This window comes from Octopus bimaculoides, chromosome 1, assembly GCF_001194135.2.
Source record: "Octopus bimaculoides isolate UCB-OBI-ISO-001 chromosome 1, ASM119413v2, whole genome shotgun sequence".
Classification (NCBI taxonomy): Eukaryota; Metazoa; Mollusca; class Cephalopoda; order Octopoda; family Octopodidae; genus Octopus; species Octopus bimaculoides.
In genome coordinates, this window is record NC_068981.1 from 72,090,732 (window position 1) to 72,103,093 (window position 12,362).

At 35.2% G+C, this 12,362-nt stretch overlaps 1 protein-coding gene across 1 annotated transcript in view; it reads left to right on the plus strand.

Moving 5' to 3' along the window:
- The first annotated feature begins 3,104 nt into the window (after positions 1 to 3,104).
- Positions 3,105 to 12,362, plus strand: part of LOC128247630 (uncharacterized) — a 31,614-nt gene continuing 22,356 nt past the window's right edge. Inside the window, exon 1 of the mRNA XM_052967465.1 lies at positions 3,105 to 3,708. The gene's annotated coding sequence lies outside the window, so the exon portion shown is untranslated. The remainder of the gene's footprint in view (positions 3,709 to 12,362) is intronic.

The following is a 12,362-nucleotide window of genomic DNA, read 5'->3' on the forward strand; positions in this document are numbered from 1 at the left end:
TTGATGATATCGACTAATCCCTTCCCCCAAATTGCAGGCCTTGTGCCAAAATTTGAAACAATAACTAACCAAACTTGATATCAAAGTGCACTTTTGAACAATCAATATTCACTGCTGTTTTAAGGCGGTGAGCTGGCAGAAACGTTAGAACGCCGGGCGAAATGCTTAGCGGTATTTCGTCTGTCTTTACGTTCTGAGTTTAAATTCCACTGAGGTCGACTTTGCCTTTCGTCCTTTCGGGGTCAATAAATTAAATACCAGTTGCGTACTGCGTCGATCTAATCAACTCCCCCCCGCAAAATTTCGAGGCCTTCTCTGATCGAGTAGACCCATGATCAAACGCATCGCAGCCGTGGTCATCTCATTTTTTTTCCAAACTTGCTATATCGAAAAGTATTTTCATCGTTTTCTGTTTTTTTTTAGACGGTAGAATGTAGTTTGAGAGAAATTTGACAACTATTTCTTGCAGGTAGAGCAACCAGGTGGCTTCTTTGTTGGGTTTTCGAGAGGTGATTAATTCAACAGTGGCTTTCATAAAAATAATAACAGTAATTGAAGAAAATTTATTTCCACCAGACTTAGAAGTTGAGTTGATGTCTGAGTAAAAACACGAATCCAGATAATCAGAATCATTGATTTGTGCAAGAATAAATATTTCCGTACTAAAAAGAAAGCTGGTGGGAAGGGGATAATATTTCTACTGATAAACAATCTCATATACTGAAAAAATTTTCACTCATTCATCACTTAAATCTAAAACTCTATTGTTCATATAAGACACGTAATAAACACTTCTCATCGAGATCAGTTTCAGGACGTGAAAGCTGCTCGGCAGATTTTGTGGAAGACAAACAATCTAAATACATTGAACTAACAGAAATATTTATATCTTTATTTAGCAGTACTTGAATTAAATGTATCATGCCAAAAGATGCAGGAGACTGACATACCAATACGATTGGCAAGGGCAGGTATAGATTTATCTGGTTCTTATCTTAAGACATTGCCCAGGAAGAAATATATAGCTTGATTATAGATTTATGCAGAACTTTGCCGGAAACATTTGACGTTCCTATTAAAGCAGCTGATATCTCAAACCATTTATTGACAGATAAAATATTTTCTCTATTTTGCGTATCACTTCAGAATGTTAGTGATAAGAAAGAAACTGTAAATGAAATTCAAGATATAACTCTCATTTAGTCACAACCTATCAAAGAGTAATAAATAAAATTATGGAACCCAAAGTTAATCAAGTCGTAAGATTTTGAATATTATTTTGATCGGCTGAAGTTACAAATTGACTCAAGGGACGAGAGTTTCGTACATGAAATTTGGCTTTTGAGCCACTTTTTAACTTCTGCCGATTAAAATAAAATATATATGTATTCATGTTTTGAGTTCTATTTATCTTGATTTTTGCCCCTATCAAACCTGAATGGCGTATATTGTAAATATCATTGCAAACAATAAAATAGAAAACTGTATTCAGAGAATTGTTGGAAATAAAAGGTTGAATGACTTGCAAGATTAAAATTCAATTTAATTGGATCGAATAAGACATTTGCAGGGATTGATAAGCGAGAATATTCTACTCTAAAGAAGATATAAAGAAGTGTATTACGCGCTGTGGGCTTTTGTTCTAATATGATGGATGGATGGTCTAGCGGTGTAAATTCTTGCGGCTGAATCGTGACGATAAGCAGAAAAAAACCCCTTACAAATGTTTGATAAGGAGGGGACATAATCGTCACGAGAGATAAACTTTGATATATAGGTGGTAATTTGGTCAGAGCAATGACAGTGAAAATCAGATTTAAGAGTTCAGAATATCGATCTATGCATAGAAATCATGTAATTATTCAGATCCAAGTGAAGGAAACATGCCTAATGAGCTGCTAGCATCAAGTAGTACTGAATGTATAAATAGTGGGATAATAATTTATCGACAGAGATAGAGGTAAATAAACCAGTAAGACAAAATAGAAATAAATTACTGAAAAATCTCATGGGTGCAAACAGAATTGCGTTTAAGTGATTTCATATATATTTTCATTAGTAAGAAAGAAAACAAGAAGCAAAATTAAACCACATATGAATAGAGTTACCATTTACAGTTTATGTCTTCATAAACAGTTTATCTTTTATAAAACAATGCATATAACTTTTATAACATTCTTTTCTTTCCTAAATTTGTCAAAAATCATAATTGATAAAGCCTATAAACACGCCCACCGTTTGTTGCTGGTCTATATTTTCTTTTTCAAAACAAAAAGAAAGAGGGGTGAAATTTAGACAAGCAACAAATGGTGAGTGTGTTTATTGGCTTTATGAACTACGACTCTTCACAAATATAACAATATTCTGTTCAACACGTTGTTTCAGGTCAAAATTCTTGCAAAACAAATTCAAAACCGACCTACCTACCTACCCACCTATTTACCTACCTTCCTTCCTTCCCACCTATTTACCTTCCTTCCTATCTACCTACCTACTTACCTGCCCACCTATTTACCCACTCACCTATTTATCTTCCTTCCTTCCTACCTACCTACATACATACATACACCCACATCCACACGATGCTGGTAATGAAAATGACAAAAAAAAAATGAGCACAGAAAACAATATATGTTTCGATGTAACTACAATTCTTAACCTAGCCATTATTTTGTTTTGTGCGCTTGATTTATTTCCTCTCGTTTCCTTTGACATGACATAAGACTATTCGTATTCATTCCCGCCTAAGAATTCTGGCTGTAATATTAGCATTCCAAATATATCCCCACTAAGTACTAACTAACTTCCAGGAAGGAACCCAGTAAATGCATACAAATAAAGTATTAACAACCAAAGAAGACACATTAAATGTGCGAGGGAAAAAGATAAGAGGATTAAATGTCTGTCTGTCTGTCTCTGTATATATATATATATATATATATATATATATATATATATATATGTATGTATCTATCTATAAATTTTGTTATCTCATCAAATTCACAGGGTGTCTCACAGTTTGATCGAAAGTAGCGCTGCAGCTCCGAAATTATTTTCATAAATCAACATTAAACATAGAAATGACATTTATTTTCATAAACTGTCGGTCAAATTGGCATTGGTTCTTCATGTAGAGCTAGTAGCCAAACAGTCACATCAAAATTAAGGTTCGATCAATGGATTCTTTTCCGACAGTGATACATTCTAATATCAGACTATGCTTAAGATTTAATAAAGATTTAGAACATCTCTGAAGTAACTAGAAAAAAGGAAAAAAAAAAAAAAAATGCATTCAATGTTAGCTGATAGTGAATATAAAAAAGCTGCTCTAGAACCTCGTTTCGGATTTTAGTTTCTTAGCAGCAAGGCCAATACTAGTCACGTGTTCTGCCAAGGAAATGAAAAACTCCGGTAATTTTTATTGAATGATAATTGCCAAGTAGCAAAACACTAAGATTGTATATAAACAGTTCGTTTTATGTAGCAAATAGGTTGATCGATGGATTAATAAATGCAAATGCAGAAGAGAATACAGACAAAATTGCACGCACATATAATGACAATTTCTTCCATTACAACAACTTGAAACTGACAGTCTTGCTTCTTGGATTATTATCGTTCTATATTCAGTTGATGCTCTGCTTTTCTTAAAGGCGTAGAGAAACTGAATGTTAATGGCCTGAAAGCTATGAAATTATGTGCATTAAGGTATTTTTGGAACGTTTTATTATTACTTTGGTCATCTTCATTTACTGTTTGCTATATAAATATATTTGTTTTTATAGAAAATTGTAGTTTTATAGGTTGAATAGAATATAGAGAAAAGGATAACAGTTGTTTATTCAGGATAAAACCGTCGAAGAAAAATTCGTATTATAAAACTCCTGGAAAGAATTGTTTTCTTTATCTGTAAGACAAAAGCAAAACAACTGCCTTATAAACAGAATAAGAGTTAAATCAATTCAATATATGGAAATATGCGTATTGCTAATAATATATGAATGTGCAAATATGTTGTTACGAAATCCCTTCTAGTTGAATAAGATTCATAGTTGGTAATAAATGCTCGTGTATTATGATTTTAGTGTGGGAAGTAGTCATGTCCCTCCTATCACTTATATACCGAGATTGAAACGGTTCTGGTAGATTACTGAAGCTTTCTCCATGTCCATTGAGTCAAACACTGCGAGTTACTGTAGTAAATTGTTCTGCAGTATATTTTATAGTTGAATAGATTCGGTCATTTGAGAGTTAGATACCTTTGACGTCCCAGAGAAGAACATTGATAGTTTAAAGAGAATCTCACATATAAATCTGTACAATAAAACTAGACATTTTGGAGAATTTTTTGCCTTGAATATTTATTTGGAATCACATATAATATTGCTGAATTCATATGGTTTCTCCTTGCTAATATGTTGAGAAGCCATCTGTTACACTGATTACTCACAAAAAAATTTTTCCCGAAAAAGAAAAAAAACGAGGCAAGTTTTCTCTAGATACGCAGTCAATTTTTGCATGTAATTTGTACAACTGAAAGAACATCTATCTATCTACTCACACCTAGCTCCCCACCAAACATAATTATGAGTATAGGCGGGTTTCTGTTGCCTTTCGTTTTCAGTGTGTTTGTTTCACGTATTTTCTGGATTCCTATCCCATTTTAGTTGTCTTGTAGCTTGTTTTATTTTCTGTATAACCCTACTCTGCCATCATATATGGAAAAAAAACCTTGGTAAAAAAAAACAATAAAATGCCATTGTAGTCATTAATGTAACTTTTGGCCTTTTCAGTTTCATTACCTTCTGATATATTAAAAGGTAGCAAAATCACTGGTTTCAGCCATTAAACTGTAGCCATGCTGGGTCACTGTCTTCCAAGGGTTTTAGTCAATTATATCAATCCCGGTACTTGCACTGGTACTAATTTTACCGGGCCACATTTGTTGAATGATTTAAACTTTAGCAGCAAATTAACTCTTTAAGGTTATCTCTATAGATTCTCTGTAGAAATTATAGCCAGCATTAATTTGTTACGGCGTTTCGAAAAAATCAGTGCGAGCAATAATTTCTGTAGAAAATCTGTAGAGATAACCTTAAAAAGTGATGAAATAGCACTACTAACACAGTAGGACACAGTATTGACTTATGAAGTATTTTGATATACTTTATGGTATATCATGGGTGCATAGCAAAATGCGGTGACCTTAGAAGTGATTGATAAATTAATTTTCTCCTGCGGACTAAATACATATACACAGCAGTACACTTATACACATGGATACATACATGCACACTCATTCATTCATTCGTACATACATACATATTTCGTATTACTGTACAATTTTCGTCTACCAAATTTCACTCACACACCATCGGTAAATGCATCGGTCTTCAATGGTAGTAACTTCAACTATAGAAAACCAAACCCGAAAACACGTGGTTGCGAAACAAACTTTTGAATTACACAGTCATCCCTGTACCTATGTAAGTGATGATAATGATAATAATAATAATAATAATCCAAGGCCTGAAATTTTGTGGGTGGGTGGGACTAGTAGATTACATCGCCCCCAGTGCTCAACTGGCACTTATTTCACTGACCCGCGAAAGGATGAAAGACAAAGTCGACCTCAGCTTTGCCTTTCGTAATAATAACGATAATCCTTTCTACTATAGACAAAGCTTGAAATTTTCGGGTAGGGAGTACTTATTTCATCGACCCCGAAAGGGATAAAAATCAAAGTCAACATCGGCGGAATTTGAAATCAGATCGTAAAGACAAACGAAATGCCGTTTAGCACTTTGTCCGGAGTGCTAACGAGTTTGCCCGCTCGCACTATTATTAATAATAAAATTATTGCAGAACCACGTAGTGGCTCCCATGGCTTTTGATATTAACTGATTGGAAGAGTTATCATGTTCATATTTTGTCTTGGTGCAAAAGTTGGGTTACAGCAAATATTCTGCCCAATATCACAGATTTGCATGTCTGTTGCTTGACCTTAACCAGTTGTGCATATCCCTTAGTGGCTGACGATATGTGCATCTCTGATCACGAGCAGGTGTAGTGGGGGATCATCATAGCCATGTGATGAAGGGAATTCTTTGGGGTTTGAATAATTTACCTTTGGAAACATGGATGTTTCATTCATCACCCTGAAACAACCCTTATTCAGGGACCTTTTGAGCGGAATGGGTTATTCGACCTGGAGAAAAATCTGGGCGCCACCTGCAAGGTCACGTGCTGTTTATCTTGATATGAGATTACCTTGTCACGCACATATGGTTATGATGCACGTGACTGGTACACACCTTTCAGACGGGCAATAGAAATGGGTATATTGGGCTTCATATATATTTATACTCCAGCGTCACTTTGATGGCATACGCTGCTCTCTCACTCAATAATAATAGACCTTTCTATTATAGGCACAAGACCTGATATTTTTGGGGAGGAACCAGTCGATTACATCGACTCCAGAATTCCACAGAATTTATCGACCCTGAAAGGATGAAAGGCAGAGTCGACCTCGGTAGAATTTGAACTCAGACAGGCGAAATACTGCTAAGCATTTCGCCCAGCGTGCTAACGATTCTGCCTGCTCGACACTTTAATAATAATAATAATAATAATAATAATAATATTGTTTCTGATTTAAGCACAAGGCCGGCAATTTTGAGGGTTGGGGCTAGTCGATTGCATCAACTTGACTGGTACTTCAATGTATCAACACCGAAAGGATGAACGCTAGAGATGACCTCGGTGAGATTTGCTCAGAACGTACCGAGCCGGAAGAAATACCGCAAGGCATTTCTTCCAGTTCTTTACAGTTTCCAGTTCAAGTCTCACTGCGTTTAATTTTACCTTTCATTCTTTTAAAGTGATAAAATGAAGTACCAGTCAAAAACGGTTGTCGATGTAATTGAGTAGCTCCTCCCTTCAAAATTGCTTGCCTTGTGCCTAATTAAAAAAGATATGTGATTGGTTTGGCTAAATCGTTAGAACGTCGAAAAATATGCTTTGCAAGTATTTGTCCTGATTTTTACGTCCATGTTCGAAATCCTACCGAGGTTGACTTTGCACTTTATCTTTTCGGGGTCGATAAATTAAGTACTAATCAACTACTGTATGTATGTATGCTGGCACTCCGTCGCTTACGACGTCAAGGGTTCCAGTTGATCCAATCAACGGAACAGCCTGCTCGTGAAATTAACGTGGCTGAGCTCTCCACAGACACGTGTACTCTTAACGTAGTTCTCGGGGATATTCAGCGTGACAAGGCTGGCCCTTTGAAATACAGGTACAACAGAAACAGGAAGAAAGAGTGAGAGAAAGTTGTGGTGAAAGAGTACAGCAGGGTTCGCCACCTCGTGGAGCTTTAGGTGTTTTCGTTCAATAAACACTCACAACGTCTGGTCTGGGAATCGAAACCGCGATCCTATGATCGCGAGTCCGCTGCCCTAACCACTGGCCCATTGCGCCTCCAGTCAACTACTAGTGTTGCTTTAATGGACTAATCTCTTCTCTTGTGCTGATATTGGAATCAGGTACAATAATATTGTTTCTAATTTAGGCACAAAACTCGAAATTTGGAGAGGGGCTTAGACAATTACATAAACCCTAGTACTGGACTTGTACTGTATTTTATTGGTCCCGAAAAATGAAAAACAAAGCCAACCTCGGTGAAATAGGAACTTAGAACGTGAAGACAGACGAAATGCCTGACATAACAGAGACAGGTCACAAAAAATGTGAAACTCTAGAATTTTACATCGAATGGAAATAAAACGACCCTATCCCTAACCACCCCACCATAAAACCTCCAAAACAAAAACAAAACCACCATATACACGAGTTCAAAAAGAAATAGGGCATCCCACAAATTCCTGAATGTTCGATTAAATAAGACAAACCACTTGTCTCTGTTACAAAACTTGAGTGTGGAACCATTCAAACATACCAGGCTCGAAATTCTAAGCCACTTTTCAGCAAATTCAGCACTTCCCTTTCCACACTCAATTTCCGAAAGAGTTAAGGTGAAAGTATTTGCTCTAAGTTCCTACAAACTCGTCCACCATAGCCATAGGAAGGCAACAGAGTGTTTTTTTTTACGATGAGTACGGCCAGTAGCCAGGTCCGTTCGGCATGTGGTAATAGATGTCTGAGGTAACTCAACAAATCAGCAATGCTCGGAGACCTATCAATCTGCGCGCATCTCAGCCGGTGGATGGTACTGCTATGCCTGACAAGTTTATCTCATACTAGCAACCCCAACAGCAAAACCAAGAACTTTTGAAAGTTGACCATAATCCCGGACCTGGAATTCTTCTGGAAGAGATTGCTCAGTTGCTTCTCAGTGACAAAAGTTTCCTCAGATATCGCTGAACATACTCACCACTAATCTTCTATATACTACTAGAGTAGAAGTTCTATTGGCTGCATTACCCAGATGGAAGAAAACTGTAAGTGTTTGACGATATTTCTGATATGAGGCGGTTGTTCATAGTCAATGTTTGTAGGATTGTAGCTCAGTCAAAGAGACGAGCTATGGGAAACGTGTCTGTTGTTGTTGTTATTAAGGCTGTGAGCTGGCAGAATCGTTAGTACGCCGGACAAAGTGCTTTGCGGCATTTCGTTTTGAGTCAAATTCCACTGCCTTTCATCCTTTTGGAGTCAATGAAATGAGTACGCTGAGCACAGGGGTCAATGTAATCGACTAACCCTAGTGCCTTCAAAATTTCAGGCATTGTGCTTATAGAGGAAAGGATCAATACCATTATTATTCGTACCTCCATACTCTTTTATAGTGTGTCTGTAAAGAGAGAATGAAGTTTTAGCATCAAAACCAACATTCGTTAAACCTGTCACCTGTGTTCCAAATGGTTTTGTTTTTTCATATCTTATCATAGATTTGCACATCGATCCGTAAACATTTTATACAACATACCACGGTGTTTTTGATTTTGATACTGGTTTGGGGATTAAGTTGAACTGATTTTGTTGCTATTCGTACATAATGTTTTATTAAAAGATTACATCTTACGAATGATAGATTTGATAGATGTATGAGTTCTCTCAACATATACTAAATGCATTCATTTGTAAAAAGATATTTTAATAGATATATTGGTCTCAAATTTTTGGCACAAGGCCAGCACTTCCAGAGGCGGGGTGGTTAAGTCGATTACATTGACCCCAGTGCATAACTGGTACTAAATTTATCGACCCCGAAAGGGATGAAAGGCAAAGTCAACCTCGGCGGAATTAGAACTCAGAACATAAATATGGACAGAATGCCGCAATGCATTTTGCTTGGCGTGCTACCGATTCTGCCGGCTCACCGCCTTTGTTTTAATAAATACATTTAATAAATTGAATGACTGAATGAATGAACCCCCACCTCTCTCTTTATCTCTCCACCCTCTTTTTTTCTCGTATTTTTAGGCATATAATTTTAAATATCCATAACTAAATAAAAAAAAAATGTTGTTGTACATTTATCCATCAATCTTACTACCAGTGAATTTATGCGTAAATGAAATATCTTAGTGTTTAAAGTGCATTATGTGACTGTCTTGGATTGATGTGGTTACAGATTTTAATTTGGAGATATGCGATCAAATGAGAGAAAAAAAAATACTGTAAACATTTACAGGTTTTTGGCCATCATCAAAAAATTCTATTTCATATAGTTTGTCGAAGGTACGATAGCCTAATAGCGCCCACCTCTCTAAGCTAGAGAATGCATTTGAAAATTACAGTTTCTAATATATTTTAATAGGAATCAAACTTCTATTATAGTCTCGGTTCACAAGGAGCCTGCTATTATTCTATAGCGCCTGTACAGTCAAATAGATTCACTTGCTTTTATAACAGGATACAATTTTCAGTTATTGATTTCAATTTCACAATTTTGAAGGACAAAATTGTGATGATAAATGATATTAAAAAAAAAAAGTCTTGCAAATATTCACAAGTTAAAGTAGCAGCTTTATGACTGCTGATTATTTTATTTTAATGAAACCTGTGTTTATCTCATAAAAACTAATGAAAAATAACAACTACTACTGCTGCTGTAGTTGTAGATATCTAAAATTATTTTGAGAGCATTCTACCCTACACGATACATGTGCAAAAGAAAAAAAAAACAAAAACGAGAGAAAAGTTAATAATGTGACAAATATTTCTAATTCTAAATCCACTATTATCTAATTTATTAAAATATATCTTTCAACAGTTAAGGAAGGTGAATATATAATAAATACACCATAAAATCATTATCAATTTTCATAATCTATATAAATAGATATACAAAAAATAGACATACAAAGACAGCTAGAGTTTAAGATTAAACCAAACATCTATTATAATAATACTCTTGTCTCATAATGATATCTATTGTCGGTTGTTTGGTCACGCCACATTATAAGGAAATATTTCCCTTTCGGCTTTCATTGATGAGTACAGTATAGCTTTACAATTACAACTAATAATTCACATCTCTTACTTTCACCTCCTACTATTATTTGTTCTCTATCACCTATTTCTACGACTACTACATCCTATTTTCAAAATTTATTTTTGAATAATACTGATTTACTATTGCTAAATAAAGGCTTCATTTTTAACATTAGAGTGTTGTCTGTCACACGACGACTAATGCTGGGAATACATTTTTTCCACTATTAATAATGCAAAGTAATGTTACTTAGGTAAAATAATTAGATATTTATGTATGTTGGTTGTGAGTTCGAATCCCGGACCGGGCTGCGTGTTGTGTTCTTGAGTAAGACACTTTATTTCACGTTGCTCCAGTTTACTCAGCTGTAGAAATGAGTTGCGACATCACTGGTACCAAGCTGTATCGACCTTTGCCTTTCTCTTGGATAACACTGGTGGCGTGGAGCGGGGATACCGGTATGCATGGGCGACTGCTGGTCTTCCATAAACAACCTTGCCCGGACTTGTGCCTGGGAGGGTAAGTTTCTAGGTGCAATCCCACGGTCAGTCATGACCGAAGGGGGTCTCAGCAATGAATGTTGGTTATATATAATGAGTTCATACCGAAAAAAGTAATATATCGTTCCTGCAGATAATATTGCCAGTACTATTTTATTTGATGGTTAAACAGTATAATTGTTATTCATAACATATTTATTGCAACTATACACACGGGAAATTTGTTTAATTTAATTCACTTTAAATTTAATAAATATTTGTTTTTGAAAATTAGCATTAATTTCATTATTTTGTAAAAGCATCTTGATGTGGGAAAACTAATATTGTAATTATTGTATTTAAAAGCAACATTAATTAATAATGACCACGATGGAGGAAAAAAAAGTATATTCCCAGAATTACTTGTTACATGACAGGTAACACTCGGATAGGAACGTAATCTATGAACATAGGACTCAATATATGTTCATGAAACAAATTATACTACAATACAAGTAATTTCTCTAGTTCATGTAGCTAACAGGAAACTGAAGCTATTAAGCCTGAATGAATTTGAAAGTATAATAGAACAATCGCAAAACCGGACGACATTGGTCGAGTTAAAACATAATGTCAATTTAGTGTCAAGTGCTTGATGTAATGCTAACAATAGAAATTGTCAAGGCTGCGCAATTGATTAATAATATATTTAACAGTAGTCCGAGGTGTTCGTTTATATTCGTAAAACGTTGATCAAAATGTATGAATTTATAGCAGATTTTATAAAATGATTCCGACACAGCCTAGTATCAATTTCATCAATTTACTCGTTGTTGTATATTATTTTCTATCTTTTGATTTTTTTTATGCAAACAGCAAATTTTAATTTTTTTTCAACATGCATATGAATAAAATATCTGACATTTTTTCTATGTTAATTTGAAAATGTTTCCGAAACAAAACCACGAATCTATGTAAATGATGTAATTATGCAATTACATCCTTCATAGATATACATACACATACAAACGCAAATCCAGTGCTTTAATGTGAATCTATTGATGTTAAGTAGACAAGGGCCCGGGAACAGGGGGTGCACCCGCACCCCCTAGAATTTTCAGGGGGTGCAAGATCAAAATTTGCTCCCCCTACATAATCTTACCAGCTGCAGAAAAAAAGTGTCTAAAATCTATCGGTATAAAATGGTTAAGTTCGATCTCGTTTCAAAACAAAGAAAAAAAATATATATAAATAAATAAAAGTGATGAAGCTAGCATAAAATTCCCTAGGGAGTTTAGGAGCACTAACTTCTGAAGGCAAGTAGCGTCAAAATACAAAAAAGTAAGTGACAATAACAACAGTAGCAGCAACAATAACAACAACAAAACCAGCATGTATGGTTAATTTTGAATGTATAGCAT